The sequence below is a fragment of the Podarcis filfolensis genome, assembly GCF_964270895.1.
Source record: "Podarcis filfolensis genome assembly, chromosome: 7".
NCBI lineage: Eukaryota > Metazoa > Chordata > Lepidosauria > Squamata > Lacertidae > Podarcis > Podarcis filfolensis.
The window spans coordinates 18,369,437-18,381,807 of record NC_139603.1 but is presented as its reverse complement, the minus strand read 5'-3'; the positions used below and the strand labels follow the sequence as shown (position 1 = coordinate 18,381,807).

General features: G+C 40.0%; 1 protein-coding gene and 1 long non-coding RNA gene across 5 annotated transcripts in view; one reads left to right on the top strand and one right to left on the bottom strand.

Moving 5' to 3' along the window:
- The window catches only part of CDH12 (cadherin 12), a 661,518-nt gene that overhangs the window by 251,083 nt on the left and 398,064 nt on the right, over window positions 1-12,371 (top strand). For 2 of the 4 annotated variants that reach the window (XM_083623822.1, XM_083623823.1), the window contains one exon: window positions 841-921. The exons of the other annotated variants lie outside the window; for them this stretch is intronic. The gene's annotated coding sequence lies outside the window, so the exon portion shown is untranslated. The remainder of the gene's footprint in view (window positions 1-840; window positions 922-12,371) is intronic. 4 annotated transcript variants of the gene reach the window in all.
- Window positions 1-12,371, bottom strand: part of LOC310767246 — a 582,601-nt gene that overhangs the window by 208,527 nt on the left and 361,703 nt on the right. The window lies entirely within an intron of this gene.

Below are 12,371 nucleotides of genomic sequence, written 5' to 3'. Positions count from 1 at the left end.
TTCCTCCTCCTCCAATAGACACCTCCAGCATTCTCTTGGGTTTACTTGCTGCATCCATGTAAGTCCTACTGTTAGTTTTAGATCATCCACCCATTGCATAGATGGACATCCCCTAGACCTTTTAAAATTGTAGGGTCTCCACACTAACATTGCTTCATTCCATCAATCTGAGTCATCTCTTGCCATATGTCCATTTTAAGTGGGCCTTTCCCACTAGCTCCATAACTTTTGATCTTTGTCATATCCATTTGTTAGTTCTTCAGTCTTATAATGATATGCCTAGCATTGCTCATTCCATGGTATGTTCTGTTGCTCTTAAGCTGCTCATGCTTCCTTGTGTCATGGGCCAGTTGTTAGTTTACAACTCCTATAATCCTGGATCACTGGCCTTGCTGACTGGGGCTGATGGGGTGCGTAGCCTAACAACAGAGGAAGGGCACCATTTTAGTGACGTCTGCAAATATTCCATCTCTTAGAAAAACATGGCACTTGCCAATACTTTAATCTTGGAGCTGCCGAAGTGAAAATATGAGGCAGAATTGAATGTCATTGCTTGCGAGGAAGACCCAGGTGGTGATGTAACATACTAAACATCTAAATCCCCCCCCCCCAAAAAATTCCCATCTTTCTGCAACTCCTCACTACCGCTACTGATTCCATTAAAATGTGAAGAGTTACAATTGCGAGCTCACATTTTATACACATAACCAAAAAGTTGGCTGACTAGATGACTCGATGTCATAGGAGTCAGGGGCTGGAAGGGAAGTAGAACAGGATATGCTTTCTCCAGATTCCTTAAAAGTATGCTCACTCTCATTCCATTTCCTCTGTCCCTTCCAGCCCCAGCCCAATTCATTTCAATAAAGTTAGGATGTTAAGGGTTGCCTTTGGATCTTCAGACTCTGACAGAGAGCAAAACAGGTAAGTTTAATCTCCAAAATTATATACTTATTGGGGGGGGGGTGTGAAATGATGTTTTTAACTTGGAGCACTTCCACTACAGTTTGCCCGCTGCTACTACTGTCCTTGTTTGTCCCCCAGGCAATATAATCTATTGGGCAATAGTCATAAAATATTGTGGATGGAAATGCAGTTTGCTGCTAGGTTTCTGCTCCAGGCGGTCAAATTCACAAATATATACCAAGGTCCATTGGAACTGGATTCATGGCCCATTCTTACAGCCAAGGGATTACGGGGAACAAAAAGTCTTAATACACCTATTTTCATTTCCTTGGAAATGGGGAGTTCTGCATATTCCTATACGTTCACCATATGACAACTATCATGTGGAAATCTAAACTGCATGAGACTTTTGCATAAATGAATTCTTCTGCTATGTGAACTTAGTACCTGATGTTGGAGACAGGCTTTGCACATGATATCAGTGTGACAGATATCATGTCAGTAGATTACGTAAACTGACAATAGAAAACTTCCAAGTTCATTTCCTTGTTCAAACATCAGACAACAATTGTATGTATTATTTATCTACTTAAGAAATTATGGGACGTAGTTGATCATTGTACTTATGGCTGTCAAACTCCAGTTAGGAGGAAGGTGATTTGTCTAAAAGGAGGAGAGAAATTCTGTTGAGTCAAAAAATATCTGATTTAACAATTTCACCCTTCATTGTTATCAAGTGAAAACTGAAATCGTGTGAATCCCAGGAAAAGACAAATCTGTCTTTATCAAAGTGCTTATTTCATATTACTGAGAAAATGTTTCCATCTAGCATTAATAGAGTTAATGGGGAAAATTTGAATATGTACTTCTTTTACTTCTCGGAAATATCTCAGCAATTGTCAAATATGGGCAGAGCCTTGTGAAAGGCAAAAAGAAACACTCATGGTTTGAAATGCATTCTGATGGTAAATCTGTGTAAACTTAGCTGTCTGTCATTTCTTTGATAGAAGGCACCAGAGACAGTTTAATATCCACTATTTTGCAAGTGATCCATTAAGCTCAGCCTTCATGATGACTCTTGAGATTGGTGTTCATTTTTATCATAGCTATTTACTCACTCAAATCCTTTTCTTCCCCCTGCTGGGAATTTAGTGCCGTATAGATGTTTGCATGCGGCGGAAAGCTGACCTTGACGAGGTTGAGATGTTAGCTGTTTTGCTCTCTAGTGTCTCCTTCTATGGCAAACACAGAAATTCTTTGATTTTCTCTCAGAATGTGATCAGTACTGATAAAAATCTGATGTGTCAAGAGAAAAATAAGGTGAAAATGAAAATGAAATAAACATGAAGGACACGATCTAGCCACACTTTTAAGCTGAATTTATTTCAGCTGGAATATTAAGCGTATGCTTTTCATTCATTGAAATCAGGGAGACTTAATTGTCCTTATCATTGACTGGCTACTACTTTCACACACTATATTTACACACTCAAATAGTTGAATACTACGTTGTGACAGAGATTCCTCCTTCCCATACAACCTGTCCCACAGATCCTCCAAGTGTCCCTATTTTCCAGGGACAGTCCCAGAATTATGAAACCCATCCCAGCTTCTGATTTCATCATGGAATGTCCCACTTTTCCTTTGGATGTCCCTATTTTCATCAGAGAAATGTCAGAGTTTCGTGCCACCTGAGCCAATGGGAAAACCAGCTATACAACCTTTAGAATACATCTGAAGGCAGCACGGTATAGGGAAGTTTTATTAATGTTTAATGTTTTATTATGTTTTTATATACGGTATGTTGGAAGCTGGCTAAAGTGGCTCGGGCAACCTAGTCAGATGGGTGGGATATAAATGATAAAATTATTATTATTATGAAATAGGGCATGCCTATTTTCATCAAAGAAATGTTGGAGGGTATGGTACTACCATCAGGCCATACGTTTTGTGTGCTCACAGTTTTTAAAATGTCTGAGTAACTGGAATTCTCACAAGCATTCTATGATACTTCAGCAATGGAGTATCAGCAAATTATTTCAACATTCTGAAGCCAGAATGCAAGGGATATTTCAAAAGTACAGTTTGTGTGTATCCTGTGGCTTGTTGTTAAGTTCTCTCAGGTTTATTTGATTTGGAGGTACATGGTAAAACCACTCTTCTCATATAAATCTGCATGTGTTTTTATTTTATACCTCCATAGAAAGTAGCCATAAAAATAGATCCAAATGTGACTTTGACTCTGTAAGTTGGTATTGCTCTGTGAATTGGAGTTTAAGTTTGTGGAAGATATCTCAATTCACCAAAAGGCTTCACACATGTTGCCAATCACTTGGACTAAGGAGTCCATATACCCCATTTCCCCCAGCTAATAGAAATAGTGTGAGGAGAACTGCATGAGTACAGTTGACATGGGGAGAACAAGATTCACTTTGTTATATGGAAAAATGTAACTGCTAAAGCAAGCAAAATAACTCTTCGTCGATAGAAAGGGAAAGGCAATCATCCCTGTTTCTTCTTTTTTTAATCCATTGTGGTGATGGATGTCTATATAAAAACCCTTGATAGATAGGTAGATGATTGCGCTCATCATTAATTTACATTTGCAGGGCTATTAATGGACATTAACCACCAAATGCTACCCCTGTGCAAAGCCTGTAGAGATTAGGGGGGGTTGGTAGGTTGTTTTCGCGTGCTAAAGAATTGATGCATCGCTGCATCAGAACCCTTACAATCCAGATTGCAATCTAAAATGGCAGAGATTTAATTTGGATGGCTTTATAAATTGTGTGCTTCACATTCGTGATGACGTTGTCAAATAAAGCAGAAGCTATTTTTCTTCCTGCCCACAAGAGAGTCACAGCGGCGCCGCCTACATCTTTTCTGCTGTAGTGCTTCCTGTTGGCACACAAAAGCACTTAGATGCTTAGATGGAGGGAGGAATTATTTTTAGTTCACCTCTATCCTTTAACATTGGAAGGTCAACTTGCGGTCTCCTTTGGCAAAGTTTGCAGTGCATCTGTAGACCTCAAATGGGCTCAGTGCAGGGGGGAAATAATATTTCCACAGAAGTGTACCACAATACAACAAACAAACAAACTGGAAATCAAATATATTCTATTCCTAGATTAGAAGAGATAAGCAATCTGTGATTATTATTATTTTAAGCAAATTTGTATACAGTATTTTCTCTGGACCAGAAGGAATGATACACAATAGGAAACGGAATGGAAAATGACAAAGTGGCTGAATGATAGACCCATATAGATCTAGATTCAAAACATTTAGTTAAAATACAAATATTAATGGGTTCTAATTGTGTTGGTTTGATTGTCAAATAGCTTTTACATATTCTATAGGAAGTGATTCATAAATGGAATTAGTTAAATAAATAGAAAATATCAGCCCCAGATTAGACATGAAGGCTAGTTCTGAGTTTGAAAAGTTTAGAGATCACAAGCAATAAAATAGGAATAGTTTTAAGCTGTTGTTTTATGCATTTGCAAATTCACTGGAGGTTCTTAAGTAGAGCTTGGATGACCATGTGTCATAGATGTTTTAGTATTTCAGGGGTATGGTGGGATCAGGGTCAGAGAACAGGGACTTAGGCTGTATCCTAAACCCATTCAGCTTGGTCATGTGAGCTGGCATTCCAGCACAGAATACTATTTTAAAGTTTAGTCTTATCCTAACAATCACCTTCTGCCAGACTTTATCAGAGCGGCGACAGCAGAAGCAGCCCCACTGCCAAATGGTGTTTGGATCTGGTGTAAGATGGCTTAATTTATAGCAGTTTGCTTTAAGTCAGCTTCATCTGCATAGGATTGCTTTCTACCTGACGTAAGATTTCTTTAATAAAATGATATTGGAGAGTAAGTCACTGTGCTACAAAAAGTTTTCGTCATGTTTTTGCTCATTGACTATCAGCTCTCTTTCACAAAAGTTCTCATCTGAAAACCTTTACCCCACCATGGTACAACCAACAAATGAAGCTGTTTCTTCATGTTTTCTTTTAAATATATGTGTGCAAATAATTTTAGCCAAAGAGTTGCATTTTTTTTGTTAACAAAGTCCACAAGGTTTGGAGAGAGATAAGAAAAGCTGGAAGTGGAAATAGATGCTCTTCTAAGACTGGGTGGGGAGCAGTGTTTACTAGACATTTGGTAGCAATTGGTTCCAAGTCCAGCTAGCCTAATGAAAAATTTCTGCATACTTGCAAAAGCTAACTAATTAGACGTAGTTAAATATATCTCTTCACTTTTGCCAGTAACAAGACCAGGGAACAGGATATTTCCAATTAAACCCAGGGTTGAAATGCAGTATGTGTTTTGAATTTGTCGACTCAATTTGAAGACTGAATTTTGCTTGGATGTATGTGAATCTAGGAGGGTTGACCTAGTTTATAGTGTTCTTCAAAAGTTATTCTGAAGTTTATAAATCAAAGCTACATATACTAACATGAAAAAGGTAAGCAATAAGATTTTAAGAAATATGCACATATCTGCTCCAGACATTTCTGGAAAAACAATGAAACATTTTAAATAACATCAACAACAACAACTTATTACTTATACCCTGACCATCTGGCTGGGTTTCCCCAGCCACTCTGGGTGGCTTCCAACAGGAGATTTAAAATACATTAAAAGGTCAGGCCTATTTGCTGGAAAACCTGGAAAACCTGTTCACTTTTGGAGATCAGGCCTACAACAAAGGTAGACTACAAGTCCACTCCTGGTTTTGCCTTCAGCACTTTCAGTTACCAAGTCCACCTACTATCACCAACAGCCAGTGTCCAGAGCAGTAATGAGGGAGGAATTTATTCAGTTTACAAATTTGTACTTTCCAAAACAATATGAAAGCCTAAACACTACTATTTTTTCAAATGTTCCCTTTTCTGTATTTTACAATATGTTTCTCTAACTAAACTGTATAAAAAACACACATATGAGGGGGAAGTGTGCAAAAATGCATATATTAGTGAACATATCATACAAAAATGCACTCTAACAGAGGTAATTGCTTGCAAAATTTTGCACATTAGAGCAGAAAAAATGCAAGCAAAATTCTATGCCCATTTCCTTTAAAAAAATGAAAACTTTTGCACAAATGGGATGAACTAAATTTAAGAGTTGAAAAATGAGCTGCTGAAATTGACAGTGCCATTCATCCCTAGCTGAGAGTTCATGAGAATCTCTTATTTCCTGTCGGCTTTAACAGAAACTTATATGCAGAATTCATGCAAAAGGCTGGGCTAAATGAATCCCAAACCGGAATTAAGATTGCCGGAAGAAATATCAACAACCTCAGATATGCAGATGACACAACCTTGATGGCAGAAAGTGAGGAGGAATTAAAGAACCTTTTAATGAGGGTGAAAGAGGAGAGCACAAAATATGTTCTGCAGCTCAACATCAAAAACCTAAGATTACGCCACTGGTCCCATCACCTCCTGGCAAATAGGAGGGGAAGAAATGGAGGCAGTGAGAGATTTTACTTTCTTGGGCTCCATGATCACTGCAGATGGTGACAGCAGCCGCAAAATTAAAAGACGCCTGCTTCTTGGGAGAAAGGCGATGGCAAACCTAGACAGCATCTTAAAAAGCAGAGACATCACCTTGCCAACAAAGGTCCGTATAGTTAAAGCCATGGTTTTCCCAGTAGTGATGTAATGAAGTGAAAGCTGGACCATAAAGAAGGCTGATCGCCGAAGAATTGATGCTTTTGAATTATGGTGCTGGAGGAGACTCTTGGGAGTCCCATGGACTGCAAGAAGATCAAACCTATCCATTCTTAAGGAAATCAGCCCTGAGTGCTCACTGGAAGGACAGATCCTGAAGCTGAGGCTCCAATACTTTGGCCACCTCATGAGAAGAGAAGACTCCCTGGAAAAGACCCTGGTGTTGGGAAAGATGGAGGGCACAAGGAGAAGGGAACGACAGAGGATGAGATTGTTGGATAGCGTTCTCGAAGCTACCAGCATGAGTCTGACCAAACTGCGGGAGGCAGTGGAAGACAGAAGTGCCTGGGGTGTTCTGGTCCATGGGGTCATGAAGAGTTGGACACGACTAAACAACTAAACAACAACAAATACTGCTTGAAGCCATCAAGACATATTTTTTAAATTCAGGATGAAACTGAGGCATATGTTAATATTTTCCATCACATATTTTTCACCATTGGATTCTTGTAAATGTATAAACTGGGCCCCAGAAATTTGTTATTGACTTGCCCCACATGATTGTGTGCTCAGATACTCTGATGGAGAACTTTAGTATTCACTGGGTGCTTACGTGGAGACAGACAGCCATGACCATTTTTATTACCGCAGCAGTAGCTTTCTTCTTCCATGCCACAGAAATGGCAACAACTATTTTCTCCATCATTTAAACTTTCTCAGTAGTTCTTTACTATAAGTCATTTTACTAAGTTGGGTTGTATTCAACATGCAGTGGTACCTCAGGTTAAGAACTTAATTTGTTCCAGAGGTCCGTTCTTAACTTGAAACTGTTCTTAACCTGAGGTACCACGTTACCTAATGGGGCCTCCCACTGCTGCTGCGCTACCGGAGCACAATTTCTGTTCTCATCCTGAAGCAAAGTTTTTAACCCGAGGTACTATTTCTGGGTTAGCAGAGTCTGTAACCTGAAGCATATGTAACCCGAGGTACCACTGTGATAGGTTTTCTTCTTCTTCTCAGTCCTTCCTGCTCCTCCCCTGTGTCCCTGAAATTGGCTTGTAGGGATCAGGAGCATTCTGAGAACAATGTGGGGGGATGATAGTGGGGATTGTTCCATCTGACTAACTGAAAAGCATGCATTGATGGAACAATCTGAAGGGCACAACATGTTCCATCAGAAAAGGTCATTCTTAATTTAACATCAAATACAGTGGTACCTCAGGTTAAGTATTTAATTCGTTCCGGAGGTCCGTTCTTAACCTGAAACTATTCTTAACCTGACGCACCACTTATCTAATGGGGCCTCCTGTGGCTGCCACGCCGCCGGAGCACAATTTCTATTCTCATCCTGAAGCAAAGTTCTTAACCTGAAGCACTATTTCTGGGTTAGCGGAGTCTGTAACCTGAAGCGTATGTAACCTGAAGCATATGCAACCCGAGGTACCACTGTACCTTAAGATGTTCTTAAGTGTTTCTGTAATGCTTGTCTATCACCTTGGCTATTTTTCCTCTACTGTTGATAGTTTTGATCTTAGATTAGGAACTTAGTGGGCTGAAAATCTTCTTTTCCCTCTTACTTCCTACTTTCTAAAATGTGGTGCTTGGAAAACATCACCTCATGCATCACCTAAACTCAAGGTGTTATATGCATGCCTTCCACTTATTGATCCGCATGGGTGAAAAACAGCAATATTTCTCTTAATCAGAAAGCAGATGAAATTCTGTCATTCACGGGTCACAGGCTGTGTACACTTTAACCACAAAACACATTCAAAGAACATTCTTCATCTCAAAGAATTCTGGGCACTGTGGTCACCCCTCACACACATTTACAGTTCCAAGCAACCCTTAAGAAACTACAGTGCCTCAAATTCTTTGAGATGAAGAATGTTGCGTAGAAATGTAGAATGTCTAATGCATTGTCTTTCTGTGTAAACATTTGACATATTGAACATGCTTTATTCAAAACAGCATTGTCGCACTAATGCAGCTGGAAAAGGCTAGAGAGAAAGAGTCCCACCCACCATTAAAGTGGTTATTGATTGAAGGTTAATGTTGTGTATCTAAGAGATCATTTTGCATCCTTCTAATAATCAAATAAGTGCAGAACTGAATGACTAGCTAAACAGCTTGGGTGAGTGTCCGTTGGATTCAATAGAGGATATCAGCATTGATTGCTTACAGAAGTACCCAAAGAGTCTGAAAGGTTTTGACTCTTCAACCCGCAATGCTACCGGCTGACTGGAAATGATCATATGCATACGAAATGGAAAATCCAATTTGCCCACATGAGCTAATTTTCAAGCTATGCTTCTGTCTTTTACTAACATTTCAATATAGTTTTGACCTGGATCTTGTTTTTTATTTGCTTGTTTTTAAAGGGGGGACTACTCTATTTCATCAGTACGATTCCTGCACATCTCATTTTAGGGTGAATGTTCAAAATGTGGTGATCAAATAAAATACTTAATATGCAGTCACAGGCCAGCTAGAAAATTTGGTAAGCGCTCACACACATGCTAGTATATCCCTTTGTCTTTCTGCTAATATGAGTGCATGGGGCACAAGTGGCTTTGTGAACACTCCGAAAGAAAGATGGGACAACAAGGTGGGACATACAGGCACATGCTGCCTTTTTGTGCTAGCCAGCCGAGTGAGAGGCATGTGCCGCTGTATATACTTCACTGTTAATCAGCACTGTAATACACACACTGTCTTACAGGTGAAAGACCAGTCATTTTGGATCCCAGTAGGATTTCCCTTCCTATTTTTCTGATTGGCTGTGGGCAGAAGGTTCCCCTCACCTACTCCATACTGTACCTGAAGGAACAGGTGGGAAATCGACTAATAGGAGATATCAGTTTAAATAGATTGGTCACAACTGGTAGAGCAGTTCAGGAAGGAAGAGCAGTACAAACATCAATAGGAAGGACCTTTTAGGGTTATTGAGGATTTTCTAGGACTGCTCCTAGCTAGAACACCCTGGGAGACTTCCCCTAGTCACACACACGAGTCCAAGGCTCATGCACAGAAATCTAACACTAGACCATAGTTTTATGTTATACCCAAGCAAGGATTCCTCCCCCCCACCCTTGAAATCTGTCCTGAAGAGCTACAATGTCTCCAAATATGAAAAAGTTAAAGAAATTTGATTTCCCAAAGGAAGTACTGATGATTTGGGTTCCCGTTGCAAGCTGAAACTGGAGCCCTGTTGGATCCAGATCTGAGATGAATGGGGGTCTGATCTGAAATGCCAAATTGTGCCCTGAATCTAATAGTGTGTGTGTGTGTGTGTGTGTGTGTGTGTGTGTGTGTGTGTGTGTTGCACAGCCGTACTAACAGTACAGCATTACCTGCCCAACAGAAGGCAACACAGATCCATGTGCCTAAACAATAGTAGAATCCAATTCTACCAGAAACTTCCTCCCTTTGTTTTATTATTTTTCCTTCTGCCTAAAATAGCACAAAGCCCACCCTCAGCTGATCAAAGTGTGTAGAAATCAAGCATCAGTAGCCCCAGAAGAGACGCCAAAGATGAAAGGAAGATCATATTATTCTGGTGCATTGTCTCTTCTGTTCTCTATCACTGCCAGACAAAATCAACAGCTTTTCTACTTCCTTTCAGTTTGTGGACCATATGGAGCTCCATCTCCTATTGACTGACCCATTTTTATTAACATGGAATATGTTCCCAAGGCATTCAACCTCAATCATGCAACTCGGCCATTAAAATATCTGAGTCTGAATTGAAATTGTATTTTCCGTGATTTACGTGCAGTCCAGAAGTAAGTCTTCTTGAGCTCAGTGAGGTTTCCAAGTAGATGTGCACAGGATTGCAACCTGACAGCACAATCGTTTGCATGTCCAGTCAGAGGAAAATCTCTCTAAATGAGTTTGATGAGCCTTACTTCCAGGTAATACTTAGAGTGGAGGACAAATTATTCTGATTTCATCAGACTTAATGGAGATTTATTTTGGATTTTAAACAGGAATTTTTTATTTTTGTTTTATTTAAAAAAAAAAAAAAACACCTTACTTAAACAGATTTTTGATGTGTTCTATGATGGAATGATGGAGAAAGTTAAAGCAATGCTGCCTTCATGTTGATATTGTTTTCTGCCTAAGGAAAACATTTCAAAAAATGTGAAGCAATATCCTGCTTCTTCTTTCATAGTTGACCATAATTTTGAACAGGATGAATTTAAGCAACATATATTAAATCATGAAGGGCACCATGTCAGTTGGGAGAAAGATTTCATTATGTCTTTGTGGATGAAATTTTCAAATGGCCTCATTCTTGGGTATATTCAAGATAGATGGCTGAAAAAGTTGTTTGCAGTGGGAACATTTGATGGGCTCCTTCTTGTATCTTAAAGCTTTTTGAAATTATCTTCCAATAATTTTTTATTATTTTCTTTACACATTCATTCTTTCTTACAATACATTAAAAAGGTAAAGGGACCCCTGAACATTAGGTCCAGTCGTGACCGACTCTGGGGTTGCGGCGCTCATCTCGCTTTACTGGCCGAGGGAGCTGGCATACAGCTTCCAGGTCATGTTGCCAGCATGACTAAGCCACTTCTGGCGAACCAGAGCAGCGCACGGAAACACCATTTACCTTCCCGCTGGAGCGGTACCTATTACCTACTTGCACTTTGACGTGCTTTCGAACTGCTAGGTTGGCAGGAGCAGGGACTGAGCAACGGGAGCTCACCCCGTCGCGGGGATTCGAACCGCCGACCTTCTGATCAGCAAGTCCTAGGCTCTGTGGTTTAACCCACAGCGCCACCCGCGTCCCACTGCAATACATTAGTCAACATATAAACCTTTTAAAGCTATATTGAAATTATCAATCAGGGATGGATAACATGTGACTCTCCTAATGTTACTGGACTTGCAGTCCCCTCATCCCTGCCTATCAGCTTATTATGGGAGCTGCAGTGCAACCCGAAGGCTTCAAGTTCTCCATCCCTTTATTGTCAATATGGCCAAATTTGGATCTCTCTTATGCCAACGTATTTGGCGCCTCTCATATACATATCATTTCATTGTTTACGGCAGTTGCTTTGAACTTGTTTTGCTATTGACAAGATACGGTAATGACTTTCAAAATTTTAATAGCTTTCAAGGAGAATAAGATGAACTCCTGGAGGATAAGGCTATTAACAGCCAATGCCAGAGGCAATATGCTTCTGTATACAAGTGTATGTGAGAGAAAGCTATTGCACTCAGGTCTTGCTTCCTACAGCATGCAGAATTGAAAACATTGTAGGGTTTGCAGGCTGTTGCATGTCTACCATGAAGGCGTTGCTGTGGCGTTTGCCTCCTAGGTGGGTCATAAGGAAAGGGTTAAATGAGTGTGAAGTGATTGGCCAGTGGAAACAAGGGGAGGAGTTTGAGTTAGAGTCCGAGTTGTGTGGAAGTCAGTTGGGAGTTGGGAGTTGGAGAAGGAACAGGGAGGATAATTCTGTGGGTTGGTCGAGTTGTGTTGTGAGAGAGTGAGAGGAACTGTTAGGTGGAGTCAGATAGATAGTTGGGATAATCAGTTTGAAGTTATTAGGAACGTATAGGACAGTAAAGAAACTAAGATTAAGAAACTGACAAGAAAAATTAACTGAAACCTTAAACTTGTTCATGCTTATAAAAATAAACTTTATTATTTGTTAATGTTAACAACTGTCTAGACTCTGTGTGTAACCGAGGGAAACGGGTTGGTGGCAGCGAAGAGGCAATCACAGTGGTGGCACAGGGATCAATAGACCGTCAAACGTCCAGGGACCCTGTGTGATCG